At 38.8% G+C, this 19,710-nt stretch overlaps 1 long non-coding RNA gene across 1 annotated transcript; it reads right to left on the reverse strand.

Moving 5' to 3' along the window:
- Nucleotides 1-17,603: 17,603 nt before the first annotated feature.
- Nucleotides 17,604-18,117, reverse strand: LOC130086964 (uncharacterized). Its single transcript, XR_008807299.1, has 3 exons — nt 18,030-18,117; nt 17,780-17,875; nt 17,604-17,686 (listed from the first exon to the last, which is right to left on the reverse strand). It is a non-coding gene; the product is annotated as an uncharacterized LOC130086964 (long non-coding RNA).
- Between the last annotated feature and the right edge of the window lie 1,593 nt (nt 18,118-19,710).

The following is a 19,710-nucleotide window of genomic DNA, read 5'->3' on the forward strand; positions in this document are numbered from 1 at the left end:
GATTTATATATAGATTATTAACACACATTCAGAGTGTGTGAACTATAAAAGTCAAACCGTGGGTGTATACACATACCAGTTGATGGTTATCAGCAGATAGTCATTTTAGGTCAGCCGTTTCACTGAACAATTGAAGAAAATGTTTCACCTGCTTGTTTTGTTCTGTTTGTGCTGCTGCCATCTGATTAGTAAGTAATACATATATTTTATGGCCTAATTTCTGTCTGTTTCTTAGTAATAATGCTGCTGCTGCTACAGTTTATAATAGTTTAGAGTATTTTCATTTGCTGTGATTGTTACATAAGTTAAATCAAACATTATTGTGAGATCTACTTTGGATTCCGGTCTCTGTGAGTGTGTTATAATTATCCGAATATAAAAATATGAAAGTTTTGAAAGTGTCAAGCAGAATTAAACTTGTAGTTTTACTGTAATTACATTTGTAAAAATATTACTTTAAAACACATTAAAGATAAAAAATATGTATTTTTGACACTGTCTGTATGTCACCTTTCAATCTCTTTTGCGTCTCCTATCCTGTTCTTCAGTTCGCATTTAAAAGTTACTGACAACAGCTGATTTCATGCTTAGTAAACCTTGACCATTAATCTGTGGAACATCTGTTCATGTTCATCAGGTGTGTTTGGTGATTCGGAGTCAGTGAAGGAAGGAGATTCTGTTACTCTAAACACTGATGTAAAAATACATGAAGATGATGATATACTGTGGACATTTGGAGCTGAAAAGTCTCTGATAGCTGAAATCAGTAGATCTGCTGGAATCTTCTCTACATATGATGTTCCTGATGGGAGATTCAGAGACAGACTGAAGCTGGACAATGAAACTGGATCTCTGATCATCACAAACACCACAACTGAACATACTGGACTCTATGAAGTAAAGATGAGTGGAGCAAAACTGTCATCAAAAACATTCAGTGTTTCTGTCTATGGTGAGTAGAGATTCTTGTTAAAACCTTCAAGTATTATTAAAGGGATATTTGGGGTTTAGTACAAGTTAAGTCAAGTAAGCTTAATCGACAATCCTTTTAGTGTTTTGTGTTGCGAGTATTTTAACGTGTACCAGATTGAGTCCTTTTACTTTCATTTTAAAAGTCTCAGTCTATAACACAGATTTTTGCTTTTCTGCTGGACAAGTGGAAAAACATATTTTTCAAGTCATGAATATCATGCGCCACAAATGCTGTTGATTGAGCTTAACTCATGCTGAGTTACTGAGTTAACTCTGAATGTTCCTTGAACTGTTTGCATATTGAAATGCTTACTCATTTTATATATTTCTGTTTATTCTCTCATGTTTTCCAGCTCATCCCGTCACTCCTATCATTACCAGAGATTGTTCATCATCATCATCATCATCATCAAATTGTACATTGCTGTGTTCAGTGTTGAATGTGTGTGATACTCTCTCTGGTACGCAGGAATGAGTGTATTGTCCAGCATCAGTGTGTGTGATCTCAGCATCAGTCTCTCTCTACCTCTGGAGGTGGAATATCAGGATAAAAACACCTACAGCTGTGTGCTGAACAATCCCATCAGCAACCAGACCACACATCTGGACATCAACACACTCTGCCACACATGTGAAGGTACGACAGCGCTGATATTCGTGTTTATTTAGTGAGTTCTCTTATTTTGTTATAGATCAGACACATTCAATTCCATTTTGTCCATTACAGATCAAGGCCTACCGTTATTGTTCACAGTGTTGATCTCTGCTGTGTCTGCTGGATCTCTGATGATTGTTGCTGTAGTCGTGATTTGCTGCATCTGCAAGAAATGTAGAAAAACAGGTAAGGAGTGCAAGCAATTAATTTGTACAAATAATTATGTTTTTTAAGACACGCATTTTTTAACATATCTGTGATTATAGTTAATGTAGTTCACACCCAGGACGAAGACAGAACTGATTCAGCATTGAGTAAACCAACAACACCAAAAACGGTAAAACCATTTATGACCATAAGTTTCATTCATTTAGTCTTATCAAAGCTTTGTGTGCAGCATCAGACAGTCAGTGAACAGACGAGGGTGGCTGTGTATTGCTGTGTATTGGGCTATTTTCATTTTGCAGACCTAAAAAAATAATAATTAGTAAAAAAAATTTATCAAAAACAATGATTTATCAACCAGGATCCCTAAGGCGGGAAATGAGACTTGGTGTTGGTCGTCTTGGTGTTGATGTGATTGTAAATGCCCTCGAAGTCACCGGTGACTATAAGGATGTGTAAACACATGCAAATCTATTGGCAAATGGCAATCCATGACGTAACACATGAAGCGCTCATGCAAATAAAAGGGTGCCCAAGTTACACGTCATGGTCTCTTTTATCTGAAGGAGATGTGCAGGCATGTCCCAAAGTATGGCAACAAGATGCAACTAAGGGTGTATTCACACCTGCCTTGTTTGGTTCGATTGAATCGAACTCTAGTTCGTTTTCCCCCTTGGTGCAGACCTTTTGGGCAGGTGTGAATACAGCAATCGAACTTTCGTGCGGACCAAACAACCGAACCGAGACCCAGCTGAAGAGGTGGTCTCGGTACGGTTCCAAACGAACTCTGGTACGGTTCGTTTACGGTGTGAACATGAACTGACCCAATTGCAAGAAAGCACTGCGCCTTAGTGAACAGGCTTCTGTCACAGGTCAGGGGGGCCAAACCAGACTGCACCCACCCCTCAAACCCAGGACCACTCTGAGGAGCGTACCAGAGACCAGACAGACAAGTATAATTAAAAATGAACAATCTTTATTAAATAGTAAAAGGAAATTAAAAGTCTTGACGTGAGTCTGTGTCTCTGTCCAGGAAGGGGGAAACCGCTTTGGACCCTGGGAGGCGAGGGATTCGTCTGCCGTTCCAGCAGCAGGTAAGTGTCGGGGTAAGTAGAACTTCTTAACCACGATGCAGACGGACAGATACCCGGGCAGGGCAGGACCGGGACTGAGGACTAGGAGACTCTTCCACCGGACAGGTGAGTAGCAGGTACGTATACCTCTCAAGAAGGCGAGCAGGCGGAGGGGCCTCACTGGAAGACAGGTGGGTAGATAGGTCGGTATGTTCCTAGACCGTCGGTCGCTCCGAATATGCTCAGCACAGAAGAATCATCCAGTTGAACAGACAGAGCAACTTATCCAGGTGCAGGCACACTCCGCTGCAGAATCGAGCTTACGGCTGGACTGTGTGGCTCCAAGCGGACAGCGCTGGGACAAGGGTGAATCCTTCCTTCAGACGGGCAGCGCCCAAGAAGACAGCGGCAGACGAATCATCTAGTTAAACGGACAGAGCAATTTATACAGGTGCAGGCACACTCTGCAGAATCGGGCTTACGGCTGGACTGTGTGGCTCCAAGCGGACAGCGCTGGGACAAGGGTGGATCCTTCCTTCAGACGGGCAGCGCCCAAGAAGACAGCAGCAGACGAATCATCTAGTTAAACGGACAGAGCAATTTATACAGGTGCAGGCACGCTCCTCTGCAGAATGGAGAATCGGGCTTACGGCTGAACTGTGTGGCTCCAAGCGGACAGCGCTGGGACAAGGGTGGATTCTTCCTTCAGACGGGCAGCGCCCAAGAAGACAGCAGCCAACAATTCATCTAGTTAAACAGGCAGAGCAATTTATACAAGGCAAACACACTCCTCTTCGGTATCAGAACGAGAACTTATAGCCCGAGCGGGACATGCACTTCTAGCACTGAGGCTTTGTTCAGCAAACACTGGGCGTAATTAGGCACTGGGGAATACTGGCAGTTAAATATACATATCCACCCACACACTGCAACCTCACGTCAAGTCCAATACTGTGTGACACTTCAATGCAGGCACTGCATATCCACTCTCACTCTCAGTGCAATAAGGCCAGCACTCACCCAATAGTCAATCCTTCCACTGTTATGCTGAATCAGCACTCAGACGATAAAGAGATGCAGATGACTTCTCACAGCATGGAGAACAGCGTCTTCAATACTCTCTCACTCTCAGACGGAGATACCAGGATTTCAATGATGACTCAGTCCACACTCTTAAGTGGCAGTTACACTCGTGAACAATACACTTCACAATTCCTTATTCAACTCAGAAGATGAAGATATCAGGATTTCAATGGTGACTCAGTTCACACTCCTATGTGACAGTTACACTCGTGATCAATACACTTCACAATTCTTTGTTCAACTCAGTGCAGGACATGCATTCACACAGATTCGATGTTTTATTACTTAACTTCCTCTCAGGAATGATGGCGTTCTCCAGTCTTGACTGTATCTCCCCACTTCTCCAACTTTCCATCCAGTTCACGTTTCCAGCGTGTATTCACACAAATCACCGTTGCACCCTTCAGCCAGCCAAATCCTCGCAGCCCTCTCCAAAGATCCCAGCGAATTCAGCCACAGTCAAAGAAACTAATTCCCCCGGGGGAGTACCACACACAATTCCCTCTTCCCTTTCCTTTTAAATGTTTCCTCCAGCCCCGAAGCCCTATCGCTGATCCTCAGTGCAATCGTCAGCACCTGTTACCACTTGCCTCATCAGCTGCCGCTGTCATGGCAACTGACAACAAGTGAACCAGCCCGGTGTGCCGGTGAAATCGTCCCGGGGGGAAACACACTCCTAGCGGAAATTGGTTCCGCTGAATTTGTCACCTTGTGACACTTCCGTAGTCGGAGATTTTGGCATAATGGTTTGTGTTATTGTTGTTCAAGTGCGAAAGAGAATTCCATTCCGGCGCGCTGTCTGGCCACACGATACTGTTGCGCGTCTTTCTGCGCGTCGTGTGTGTGTCATTGAAATGGAATGAATGAATGAGTGTGTGCATCAGGACATTCACATACAGAGCATTCTTTTTAGTCTAATCGCGCATAGATGCAAAAAAGCTTTTGCAGTTCATATAATGTAACGATAGTTACAATACAAGGATGATGCTGCGTTAAACTGGACAAACTTAATTGCAAGCATTAACATTGACAGCACTTGTTAGCAGTATATACAATAAGATTCTCTTTATTTGAATGTGTGAACATAGCCCCTCTCTATGAATGAAAACTTTATACCTTATCCGTCTTCTGCGCAGTTTCTTCATATTGCGTTTGTACAGAATAACACAAAATTAGTCAAATAACAAATATTGAAGTATGAAATATCTCCATGCTGAGCCTTTTTTGCACTTCCTGATTTCCCTACTTGAGAATCCTTGTCCAATGAATGGACGACCTTAGCACACGTGTGGTTTTGTTTACAAATTTTGGTTCACTTGCAAAAAGAGCAGTGTGAAAGCGAACCGTACCAAAAAAAAAAAAAATTGGTCCGGACCAAAGCAAGTGAACTATCGGACTTTCCTGGTGTGAATACACCCTAAGACGTTTCGGAGTGGAACTTCTTTGCTGCGTCTTGGTGTTGACGTTGCGGGGAACACAATACCCACTACACCATGCTGAGGAAATGCCTGCTCAATAGGTTGCATAAGATCAAATTACTTATTCAGAGTCAAAAGCAAAGTGTCCCAAGCAGAACAAATTCTGGCCTGAGAGGCTCATCTGGAGCAGCCAACCAAAGGGAGAATGCAAACTTCTCTGGGTAGATAGTGAGATGGGCAGGCTACAACCTGCAGAAATGGCACCACCCAAAGGGGAGCAATGTCCCTCCTGAATAGATTTATAAAGGAAGGGAGAAAAACGAGAAGATGGGACATTTCATTTTTTACTTTCACAGGTCCTGAAACTTTCAATCACCAGGCTCAATACCCATTGGGAATCAGAGGTGAACTTAAACCCTACTTGAAACCCCAATACGTGGTTGGGGAGGGTGGAATAAGAATCGGATGCTATATTTATTCACCTCTGACTATTGCAGTAGAGATGAAACAGGATATTAGTGCAGCAGCTTTATTCAAAATTAAACTCAAACTTACTAACAATACTCTCCAGAACAAGAACAGAACAACCAATTCATCTCAACATAGAGCTGACCTAATTACCAGATTAACCAAACACAGCCAAGAACAGGAATCAAAACAAACTGACATCATGAGAGACTATAGCAAAGAGATGAATTAACCCTTCAATCTGAATAATTGGAGAGGACTGTTAATAGTAGTATGGGACAAAAGTATTTGCCCAATGCAACCCCATTCACCAAGCAACCACCCACAGGGGGGCACACTATACTACTGTGTGCATAATATAGAGAGCACTGCACCCAGCCTGATATGAAACGCGTGACAGAGAGAGCAGTTCCGAAAAAAAAACTGTGCCTTTCAGAAATGGTTGCTAAAACCAACACAAGCCTGACAAAGGAAGTGTAATGATTTCAGCACCTCCCAGCCTCCCATAATGTCATGCATCATTTACCAACCCCAATCTTCATAAACATTTAATAAGTTTCTTCTAATGCCTCTGAGTGTTCACCTCCCTGAGGTCTTGCTTCCTATTTGCAGCGTGCCACTTCTGCTCGTAGGATTGGAAGCACGAGCAGCCACACTGGCTTTCTGACTCTGTCTTGTTTGTATAATTTCATTGTCTTTGGAAAGAAAGTAGGACAGTAGTCCTACTAGCAAGTAGAAAGTAAGAAAGCAGTGTTAACTCATGTTAGCTGTGCTGAAGTGTCCTCGAGCTGCAGCTGCTCTGCGGTTTTGAGTATTCTGAGCTGAAATGCAGCCATTGGTTGCTTTGTAGACGTGCTACAACAATCGTTGCTGTTGCTTTTGTGTGAAAGACACATTATTAGCTCAGATGACAGCATGACTATAATGAAAATCTTTCAGAGCTTGAGATGAAAGGAGCGTTTGATGTCACTTCCTCTTGTTGCTCCATGTTAGCACCTATTCTTTATAGCAGTTTAACATCTTTATTACTGAAGTAATTCTTTTCATAGAAATAGTTCTGTCGCATCTGCAGGTTCCTTATCGTGTCTTTGTTTCCTTTCAGAAATTAAAGATGGAGGCTGTGTATGAAAATGTTCCCAAAAAACGATGATCAAATACTGTATCTAGTGGAATTGATGTTAGAGTTCATAATACCTCTCTCTCACTTTTGGCTTGAGTTCATTCTCTGACAGGATACGTCTGTTTTTAACTTTTGTATCACAACTTTTGGTAATATTGTAATGTATAAAATGTTTTAATTTAAATGTATTTACCAATATCATATTGCATACAGTAACTTTTTTTAGTTTTTAGTTTAGGAATTCACCTGCTGTCCATTATTAAACATTAATCACATCCTTTACTGTACTCCTTTGTGTCATTTACTGTTCTTGTTTTATTATTTTTGCAAAATGTTACTGACTAATTTTGCCTGCTTAAGACCTTTGACCAAATCCAGTTAAAAAATAACATTCTGAACCAGGTATACTTTCAATACATACAGTTCAGAAAAGTAATAACAAAATCTGGGTAACGCTTCCTTTTACAGTACAGTACTTACGTGTACTTAAAGTGTACTTACCTAGAAAGTACTGGCTAATATAAGGTAAGTACATGGGTTAGGGGTAGGTTTAGGGGTAGGTTCAGGGTTAGTGCCTAGTTATTACCCAGTAATTGTAATTACTTTAATAAGTACATAGTAAGTACATAACAGGACTGTAAAAGGAAGCGTTACCAAAATATGTTGGTTCAAGGAACTTAAAAAACGCTAATTCCCATCTTTATCAAACCCTTTCACTTTAAAAACCAAATAAATTACTGTCGTAAATATCTAAATTATTAATACCCACAGACAAATCAATAGCAGTTCTACCAGAAAGACTCGGGAGAATAATACTGTAACAATTAACCATTTATTAACAGCCAAGCAAGCAATATTATGATATAAAGTCTGTATAAAGGCCCTGTCCGTAGCTCGCAATCTGAGAGTACAAACTCTGCATTTCCTGCCTGAAGACGAAGGCAGGGGCGCAGCTAACCCCCTGTGAGTTACGGGAAGGGACCATCCTGGTGTTGGTGGTGGTGGGGAGGATGGAGGGGAAGGGACCATCCTGGTGGTGGTGGGGTGGATGGAGGTGAATGAAAGCATCAGCATCTGCGAACTCAGACATGTGTAAGTACCGAGCTTTTATTCCGCAAGTATTAGAACACGATTGGATAGATGAGAAGGTAATGAGTGACGTAACAATTGAGTCTTCCCGGCAGAACTTACGCTAGAGTTTCATTTCCCTCTTAGAAATAGACTACTACTGAAATTGGCACAGACTAGAGAAGATCAACTGGTGTTAAAGATGGATGTGCATAGATGCACTTGTGTGTATAAGCTAGTCCTCAACCTCGATCATAACGTATATAAGACGGAACAAAGAGTGAGTTCCACAGCACATTCTTTCCAAAGCATTGATTTATTCAAGTGAATCCAGGAGTCATTTAGTTTGATCTAGATGTTTGTTTACTTGGGTGGTTTCTGCATTAAAATAAAGAATAGCAATGAATAATACATTCAATGAAAATAATAAAGCAACACAAAATTAAAAAAACACAAATGTAGTATGAAATATTTACAGCCAGTAGATGCGCTCTCGCTCTAAGAACGTATCTAATGTACAAATATATGGGGAGCAGGGTATGAATTAGGATGTAGGTTGTATGGTGTGCATTAAAGTTAGACATCCATGAGAGACTTGTGGGTTTTTGAGTGAATGTGTTTGTGTCGCCGCCGTTCCTATTTCCTGTTGCAATTGTTCAGGAATTTTTAAATGAATCATAACTAACATCTCTCTTTCTTGCAGGATTAACATTTATATGCTTTTGCATACTAAAAGTGTCTCCAACACTTGGCCCAGAGTTAGTGTGTCTGAATATAACAAAAGTGGAAACGGAACTAGAGAGCTGTCTAGTTTTGTTATATCTAACCTCATGATCTTAACAACAAGCTGAAGTATCGAGGAATCCACACTTGCTTTTACAGTAACCGAGAATTATACATGTGAAGATCCAATCATATTGGAGAACAATGATGAAAATAAACTGTGGTATCAGAGTGCTTAAAGTGAGTTTTAAGTAATAAATTGAAAGCAAAAGTTACCCCCCCCCCCCCCAATTTATATTTCTTGCTGATCTGAAAAATAACATAATGAAATGTAAGATGGTGAGACTCTTGAACCTCAATGTGGGAACTTGTTATTGATAAAGATGCCAATGAATAAACATCAATAACACCAGATTCACATAAAGCCAATAAAAATAAATGAAGATTAATATATGATTGAAATAGTTTGAAGAAATGTTTAAGATAGAATGAAATGACATCAACATTTACTGTCCTAATGTGTGAATATGTGCCTGATCTTGTTCAGCTCTTCTGGATCTGAAGTCATAAAGTAGAACAATGACAGCAGCCACGCCCACCAGAACAGCGAGGACCAATCGGATCACAGCTTCAGTAGAACCACAACAGTGGAGAGAGTCTGAGAAATAAAAACATCAAACTGAGATCAGATCAGTCAATAAACGTTAATAACAGCACTGACTTCAAATATCAGCGCTGTCGTACCTGCACATGTGTGACAGAGCTCAGTGTTGTTGAGATGTGTGGTCTGGTTGCTGATGGGATTGTTCAGCACACAGCTGTAGGTGTTTTTATCCTGAGAATTCTTGTCCTCAAAATTTAAAATGATTCAACAATTCAATATGTTGACATAAAACAAGCATAAAAGACTTTTACATAAATGATCTCTACTCACCACAGAAACACTGAATGTTTTTGATGTTATTTTCACTCCTCTTATCTCTAGTTGATAAACTCCAGTATGTTCAGTTGTGGTGTTCATGATGGTCAGAGATCCAGTTTGATCGTCCAGCTTCAGTCTGTCTCTGAATCTCCCATCAGGAACATCATCATATGTGGAGAAGATTCGGTTCTCTTTGCTGATTTTAGCTATCGAACAGTTTTCAGCTCCATATTTCCACAGTATGTCGTCTTCTTCATGCATTTCAGTAACATCAGTGTTTAGAGTGACAGAATCTCCCTCCATCACTGACACTGACTGTATTTCATTTGTCTTGGTGCTAAACACACCTGGAGAACATAAAGAGGTTTTGTTGGTTTATAAATCCTGAAATACGCTGGAGTTTTTATTATTTTCATGTGAACTGAAGAACATTCACAACAGCAGCAGAAACACAAAATGAAAGGTGAGATATGAAAGACGTGTGTGTGTGTGTGTGTGTGACACTTTGATCTTTTTTTTGTTTTAAATGTATCTGCTGTACAGTAAAATCAAGTTTAAAAAGTTTACTTGTGCTGGATATTTCATAAGACACGTAGACGAGTATAACAAAAAAAACCACCTTTGTATCACTGTCTCTCATGCTCTCTGGGTTCCTGCACATTTTGACTAATGAGTTTTGTAGCTGTATTTATAAACTTGTATTTTTAGAAATGTATTTTTTTAAAGGATGAAAATCGCCTGCTATTTGAAAGCAAAGTTTTAACCTTCTACGCCTCTATGCATATCATAAACTGATACATTTACATATAGAGATTTCCATTACTTTCCATGACTTTTAACTTTTTTTTTTATGACATTTTTAGAGCTGGAAATTTCATTGTCTTCAACAGAGACTTGAATTCAAAGTAAGCAGATCTTGCAATATTCATGATCCATTTGTACAGGTATAGCCATCAAAAATAGCAGCTTTTTCACTAAACTAAACCAAAAAATATATATTTATAACTTACCTGTCAGACTCCAGCAGCACAAACATAACAAAGCAAACACGTGAAACATGTTCTCCAGTAGTTCAGTGTGTAATGAAACTATCTGCTAAAACACTCAATCTGGTGTGAATCCTCCAACGACACAGTTTGACCCTCCTAGTTTCACACATTGTATTTGCACATGATATAATGTTAGTTCATCTGGCCCATATCAAGACTTTAACGCTTCTTAATGGATTCTGTATTTTTGTCATTTAACATACTCTTTATAACTGTCTGACTGTTAAATGGCTAAAAGTAGAAGAATATTCTGTGAATTGTGTATTTCATGGTAAAATAGAGCGTAACTCAAGTGATTTTTAAATTGTTGCGTTTATTTGCATATTTATTAAATTCTCAGTGTATGGAAAAACGAAAATAAATATTTAAACCCGTCTGCTGTCTCACAGTAGCAGTTTTACTTAAGTTCATCGTCAGAGTCAAACTGAAACTGCCGCGGTCTGATTCCAGATCAGCACACACTTTTCACACTCTTCAACATTATCTGTGCAATAAATATAGCAATATAAAAGTGCAATAAACTAGACTTTTTCCTGTCATCTCACTTTTTGAACATACACCGGAAAATGACATACAATAAGTAAACATAAATGACTGAGATTCATAACTACAGTTCTAGTCATGGTTTCTTATTAAAGAAGAATCTAAATAATCAAAATTTATTTGAAAGAAAATACACTGCGATTAACTTAGAGTTTAAAACAAGCAGAATGGCCAACAGTGTTAGCGTTGCCAGTACAGAGGTTTTAAAACAGCTATTTCAGAATACACAAACATCTAAATTAAAGTTGGACTTTAAATTAGTCCAACATAACATGCTGTCAACTATTGAAATGTTTTTTTTTTTTTTTTTATTGAGAAAGCATGTTGAATTTTACATAAATACATTACGATGCTTTAACATGTTTAACTTTCTATTACAGGAACATCAGAACTCGGTGGCGGTGTAACCAGATTACTTCCATATTATTTATGTTTTATATAAATCTGTGCACAATTAGTAAGAAGCAGCAGTGTTTACAAAAACAAAAAACAAAACTGATCTAACCGGCTTAACATATTCCGTCCACTTGGACCATATCCTATAGAAAGTGTCCCTCTGCACTTTGAGTGAAAAGAACAGTTTTTCCATTGTGTAGATCTCTTGCACAATGTTTATCCAGTCCTCAGTTGTTGGTGGTTCTGGTTTGAGCCATCTCCTCGTTTGAGCCTTTTTACTTGCTGCCAATAAGATGTATAGAAGTTTCTTGTCCTTCGAGTACAATTTATCCGTTGATATATTACTTAGATATAGGGTTTCAAGAGTAAATGGAAAAACAAATGCAACAACATTCTGTAAATGCTCATGAATTCTAGACCAATACTGAGAAATAACTTGGCAGTCCCAAAAAATGTGGAAATGGTTGGCCCACAAATCCTAGGTTGTTTAAATTCACTTTCAGGTTCTGATTAAAATGGTGCCTGATCTGAAAGAAGTCGGCAGAGCCTAATCCATGTTTTCTTTGCAAGGTTTCAAAAGATTGGAGTGCCCCCTTGTGGACAAATGAGTAATAATCAGTCAATCCTTTTAAAATCCAATTCTTAAATCTATCATCATGCTGATTCGGGGTAAAATCTGACTCGTATATACACACCATTTTAGGATTTTTGAAGTGTCTTCCAAACCACAAATCTCAATTGCTTAATTCCAAGCAGCTATCATATTTAGATCTTATTGAATCAATCCTAGAATGTAAATCCAAAAAAGGTATGGTATTCCATCTTTGTAAATCCGATGTTATTGCTATATTCAGATGGCCATCATTAGCTTCATTAGCTTGAAGTCTCGGTGCAATACCACCCCTAAGTTTTCTGATACTGTCTGCCTCCCATTTCCATTTATATCCTTGATTTCTTCTGGTGGGGCATAGTTCAGAGTTAATTCCTGTGTTTTATTTACATTAACCTTGTACCCTGAAAAAGAGCCATGGTCTAGTAGTAGTTTAATGATTTTAGGAACAACCTGTGTGGGGTAAGATATAGTCAATAGTAAATCATCAGCAAAAAGTGCCAAATTTTGCTCCCCTCCTACTGTTCTTACTCCAGTTATATCCTTTCTCTGCCTGATCCACTGGCTTAAAGGTGCTATATGGAACTTTTCTTCTAAAATGAATCCTTTTTTTATTGCCTGTGTGTGAAGGTGTTGTAATCACACATTACAATGATCCACTTGTCGGGTTTTGCTATTACCTCGGCCAATATTCATATTTCTATGTGAAGTCTCCGGGTCGGATTTACCGCGAAATCCATCGGATGTGACGTGCATGCGCGCTCCCGAGCCTCTCTCCTTATATACAGTCTATGCGACCGACGGCACTGCAGCTGACGACATGGAGTCTGATAACACCCCAAAACGACCTGCCTCCAGCACAACACACACTCCAACACTAACTCCACATACAAATAAAAAACAAAACAAAGTTTTATCTGCTGAAGCTCGTCAGGTCAAACGTGATTCTGATCGACTCAGGACGAAAACACGGATCAACATCGGCAGAGCTTTTGAATTATTAGTAAACTCAAATGAAATAGCAAGGTAAACTACATGAGACATGGAATGAATACAAAAGACTGTTCCAGGATAAGAAAAGGTGCTTTAGGATACTTGTTTTATGTACTAGATCTACGTTATGGATCGTTATGCTATAACGTAATTCATCCCACTATCATATTGTTTATAATAAACATTTCCAGACACGTTCAGTACAGTAATGTTACTTCCTACTGTCTTACTGTTACACTGACATTGTTCAGTCTAGTTCACTAACCGTTTTCGTTATCATTATTATACATTCACCTATGTTGACATTGTTGATTGTGAAAGATACACGAATAGTTAGTGAAATGCCGTAGGCTATGCTAGATAACACCACATGTCGGCTAAATGCAGTCAATGTAACGTTATCATGGTACGAGCATGGAGCATTAGTTCAAGTCAAGCTGATAAAAGTAGCCTATTATTGTAACGTTGCAGTGGGAGTTTACATGAGTTTCCAGCATGTTGTGTGATGCTTTCGCCGTTGCGTTGAAAGTCTCCGTGTGGCCGGGAGTGAATGCTCGCTCCTGAGATCGCACACGCACACGAGCACGAGCGCTCTTGTTGCAATCTGAAACATCACCACTAGAGGCCGCTAAAAGTTCCATAGAGCACCTTTAAAGGTTCGATAAACAAGGCGAAGAGGAGAGGCGAGATGGAACACCCTTGTCGAGTCCCGCGCTCCAATATGAATGATTCAGTGAGGTCTCCGTTAGTTTTGATCCAAGAAATAACCCTGAAATAACCTCAATTACAGATTTATCAAAACCGAAATTTTCAAGCACCTTATTTAAAAAGGACCACCTCACTGAATCAAATGCCTTTTCAGCATCTAAACTCAAGGTCTCTAATTTTTGCTTATCAACTTGCCTCATTATGTGTAAAACCCTCCTAATGTTGTCTTGAGTCTGTCTTTGTTTGATGAAACCTGTCTGATCTTTATGTATTAACCCTGGTAAAATTGTTTAGAATCTTCTTGACAGGATAGAGGTGAACAACTTATAGTCTATATTCAGAACACTAATTAGAATGCCCTCTAATTATTAACATTATTAGAATGTTTGTGTTCAACCACCATAAGGTAGATCTATTCTTACTGTTCAGGAAGATATTAGCGTAAACCCAGAAAGCATGTATAATCGGCCCGAGCTCGGCTGCCCCGCGGCGCCTGCGGCCCAGACTCGGCATCGGCGTGTGTTAACCGGGCCGAGTGTGGCCCGCAGCTCGCTCTGGCACATGCATTTTTGTTACGGCTGTAAAGTACTGGGCCGATTCATGTTCACCATAACTGGTAACCCGGCTCTGCCTGTATGATCTGGACCACTTCTGGAAATGACTCGGCTTAGATTAAATCAATGATGGTTTTAATGAAGCAATAATTAACATAAAAATTATTTTAAAATTGACGTAAATTCCTGACCGTATCTGATGCTTGTCCAAAACAAAATATTAATATTTTTTGCAGTAATAATAATAGTGTCGTTTTACACAGAGCATTCTTTAATATTTATAACCATAGCAAAAATATTTAGTTGTCATGAAGATCATTCTTTAGTTTATGTATTTTAAACATGCATGCGCGCTAGGTGACATCACTCGCACAGCAGTCATGGTGATCGCAGTCGCGGCATTGGCTGAGTAGTGGCAACCGCAATTAGGCCAAGTCACTTCATTTTATTGCCTATTTCAAATATTTACCACCATTGACAGCGGTCGACGGCTGTAAACTCTGGGCGCTCGGTCGGCTCAGACCCGTTTACCAGTATGAAGCCGATTTCAACGGTTACTGCAGCAAGCGCCTGCACGCATGCTCAGCTCATCACTGGAGTGACGTGTGCACAACTTTGGGTCAATAAGACATGTACAAGATTTTCACTTTACAGTTCAATTAGAGTTAGGTTAGAAAACAAATACAACACTATCCATGCTAAACACATATTTGATGTATTCAGATGAAAATTTACACAAGCAATTCTTCAGAGCCCCAAGGTGGAATTGTAAAAAATGTAAGATTACTCATGTGTCAGTGACGGTAACTATAATCATAAGGTCATGATTTCATCCTTTAAAACAGATGAAGAAATCAACAAATTTTGGTGTTGAGCTGAGAGGGTTGTGGTCTGTTGCTCTTTGACTTATATCTTTCAATGCAGGTTTATATTGTTTCAACAATTTTTGCCTGACCCCTGGGGTGCTCCGTATATTTCTGATAATATTTGTGGAGAAACATTACACTGTTTTAATTCAGAATCCTAACCATACATTGCACTAATTAAAAGTAATTTATTAAATTAATTAAAATAAAAAAATAACACAAAAGGTCAATGAATCCGTACCAGAAGTGATAGTGCAATGTAGCACCTAAAGAATAATCCTCCACCAAATTACCAGTAATCAGCGGGATCCTTGGCAAATCTGGGGGGGAAAGAAGAAATTTTTCAATAAAAAGTCCTTAAAGGTGAACTAAGTAACTTTTTTACCTTAACCGAACAGCTTTGGAGTCATTGTAATGTTTATATTACTGATTTCGTGTTGAATGGTGGTCGTCTCGCACCCCCCTGGTGCCTGTGAGCCGCAAAATCACACTTGCAACTTTGGGCCGGCGAGCCGCCGGCCTCAGTGTTAGGAAGTATCGTGTGATATCAGGTCTCGCGAGGTAACGAATTGCTTTACGGCAAAAAACAGATCTGATAAAATTCTGATAAAATGAGCATCAAACAGAAATAACCCGGCGCCGTATACATGTGGTGTTCGAGGCGCAGGGCGCGTGCAGCTCTTAAAGGGGCCATACCTTATTTCCACTCGTTATAGCGTCCATCCTACTGAACAGGTACCGGTGTACAGGGGGAGGGGATCCGGCCGTGAGTGCGAGCCATCTCTGCGTGAGTGCTGTTCACGACAGTACAAGTACTCCACAGCGACTCTAGGGGTCGCTGTTTGACAAAAACGGAATTCTTACTTAGTTCTGCTTTAAAGCAGTATATATATATATATATATATATATTTTTTTTTTTACCATTCCTTTAAACAATTTTAAAATTGATTTAAATTGTAAAAACGTTTGCCATTATAACATTCACACAACATGAACGGAGTAATGTCATCTTTGAGACTGTTAGTTATTACATGATTAAAAATGTAAACATACACTTAAAGCATGGCAATCACATCAGAAATGTGTAATATAGCAAGGGAAGCACACAAAAAAAAGCTGTTTGGTACACCAAAATCAAACCATCAAATGATTTTGCCACTACCAGCCACACAATCTCTCACTGTTTACATCCATCAGACACTCCTAATGATAAACAAAAGCACACATACAGTTCAATACAGATCTTATTTACCTATTTCTCATCTTATCTTGTTTTTATTTGCTCTTTTTACCCGTATGGGAGCGCGCTCGTGGCTCTAGCATCGCGCCGGCCACTACCAGCCACACAATCTCTTGCTGTTTACGGCCACTACCAGCCACACAATCTCTCACTGTTTACATCCATCAGACACTCCTAATGATAAACAAAAGCACACATACAGTGCAATACATATCGTATTTACCTATTTCTCATCTTATCTTGTTTTTATTTGCTCTTTTTACCCGTACTATATGGGAGTGCGCGCTCGTGCTCTATAGCATCGCGCCGGCCATACCAGCCACACAATCTCTCGCTGTTTACACCTATCAGACACTCCTAATCATACACGAGAGCACGCAGACAGTGCAATACAAATCTTATTTACCTATTTCTCAACTAAATCTTATTTTTATTCGCTCTTTTTGTTTACACGTAGCCTATGGGAGCGCGCTCGTGGCTCTTACCGTCGCGCCAGCCACATGATCTCTTACTGTTTTAGCAGTTGTCTGTCATCCATTTAGGATGGATCAGGGGAACAAACTGCTTGTTACAGAACATGCCACAGTCAAGGAGAGTAAAATCAATCACATTGTTTTATGAAATATTGTTTAAATAGCCTACCTTTTTAAGTACTCGTTTGGTGAACCATTTCTAAAGCTTTATAAACGATTTCTTTAAATGTTTGTGTTTTTCAACAACATTGAAACAGAATTGGTAATTATTATTTGTAATAATTTATTGTATACAGAGAAAAAAGTCCTGACAGCACAATGTGTGTGGCACAGCAATGAGGCATCTCTTTGCCCTTAAAACCAATCTGGATCTCTGGATATTCTGTAAAAATGATAAGAGTTTAATCATTTAAGGATTTATAAAACACATAGAATAGACAAAGCTATAGAGCAAATACTAAAATCAGAAAAAGGGGTACTAAAATGCCATTTTAACATACTTACGCCAAATGTCCCTTTGTGTGCAAAACCGTTTCTGCCTGGAACCTGTGGAAGCCCTCTGTTTTTTTTATGATTAATAGGGTTACCTTTGAAAGACCAAGAAAGGAAAGAGAGGATGGCTATTTACATAATGACCCATGAAGTGAGTCATCATAGGCGAACAAAATTATCAAATTTACCTCAGGAGTTAATACTTCCAAAATGTAGGATGTATTGGTTAACTCTTTCATGTCAATCTTTGTGACTTCTTGAAGTCTATCAATGATCCCCTCTGTCTGTTGGCAAAAGGCATTGCATTCAACGTTGTTAAAGTATATTTGTTTTATCAGAAGTGTAGCTTATTTCCAAATATTAGTAAATAATTGTTTATATTTGTGGGTTTTCCTACAAAAGTTACTTGATTGTTTGTTAATTATAAAATAGTTTTACCTGTTGTTCATCAAAAAAAGAAATCCTTTCATTTAGTTACATCTTCAGCTTAGGGGCAAATGTTGGATTTTTATGCAAAAACATCCTGTTTGATCTTATTGTGCCACTTGTCAAGCCACTGTGTAGTTCCTACAATGTGAGGAAATGGTTAATTCATTTCATACAGTAATGAAATAACTGTATGTGGGTTCATTCAGTATCTCTTTGAACAAATATAACAAATATATAACAAATATACTTTAACAACATTGAATGCAATGCCTTTTGCCAACAGACAGAGGGGATCATTGATTGAGTGAAACAAATATATATTATTTTTCTAATATATTTAGAAATATATTTGTTTCACTTGTAAGATTCACCTTACAAAAAAGGCAAGTCACATTTATTCAGTTATTGGTGTGACGAAGTATTCATGTTGTTTACCATTATCTCCTGATCTGTCACTACGCCTACCATGTCGTCTCTGGTGTAAAGTCCTAAGAACAAAAGAGGTGCAAACTAGTTTATGATTTTAAGCAAAATAGTAATTTTAATATTTATTTTATAATTTACAAAAATGTTAGACCCTAGACAGACCATACATGCATCCATTTTATAGAAAAAGAAGCATGATTTAATTTAGAAATTGAGACTCCCCTTTACCTCAGTTTGTATATTTTCAACCAAACACAAAGCATGGTAAACTCTTAAGGTGAATCAACTGTTCAGTGTGGAGCAACTCGAATGACATGTTGAGACCTTTTGCTTCCATCTCTGCAGCCTATGAAAATGTAAAGCGCTTTGTATAATGTAGTGTGCTAGTAAACAATTTTTGATTGAAGACTCATTGAATTTATTATATAAATGTTAATTCGTGTACACATTAGTGAAAATAAATCTCCATCCACTTACTGTGCAAACAAAAACACCACAGTTGCTTCCATCATTTCTCTGCCATTGCTGCGGATTGCACTCAGTCCACCCTTCCAGGGAGTCTAGATTTCTAAACGCATCTCTGGGAAATATAATTAATGTAAAGTAGGCAACCAAGTCATTCAATATTTTAAAACGTATACAAATATTAAATAAATTATGGATCGTACTTCAGAATGTCCATGTCTGTTGCTGAAATGTCAATGTTGTGCTGTGTGTTGTCATAAATTCTTATTTGTTTTGCTGTCTTGTCAAAAACCTGTAGAAGAAATTCAATAAAGAGCTAATTTACAACGCTTACAAATGCTAAATTGACTTATTTACAAAATTTTACTCTGTACAGTCTCTTTATTATCTCATTTCCTCATTGTGTGACTAACACTTCTTGAGTTGAACTTACCCAAAGAATGAAGTGGCATCCTCTCTCTGGTGTCTGGCCACCAATAATTCTTGGTAACAGAATTTTCTGTGCATCATTCTGTAATGAAAGAAATAGGAAACACATTATACTGTGTCATTACATGTAGAAACATGCAGGAAAGCTTAATATATATTTATTTTACAAATTGTACCGTACCTCAAGAATATTCAAATGAGAATCTGAAACTGTTTTTGAAGCAAGCCAGTCTCTATGCCACAAAATGAATGTGTCAGTCGTCAAGGCTATACACTGAGGATAGAACAAAATTACATGTAAATTGTATAAAGGAAATGCACTACACCTGTCTCATATAGCATGTATGTTGAATAAATCGCACAATAGGAA

This window comes from Rhinichthys klamathensis, unplaced genomic scaffold (assembly GCF_029890125.1).
Source record: "Rhinichthys klamathensis goyatoka isolate OS25496 unplaced genomic scaffold, OSU_Roscu_1.1 h1tg000103l_1, whole genome shotgun sequence".
Classification (NCBI taxonomy): Eukaryota; Metazoa; Chordata; class Actinopteri; order Cypriniformes; family Leuciscidae; genus Rhinichthys; species Rhinichthys klamathensis.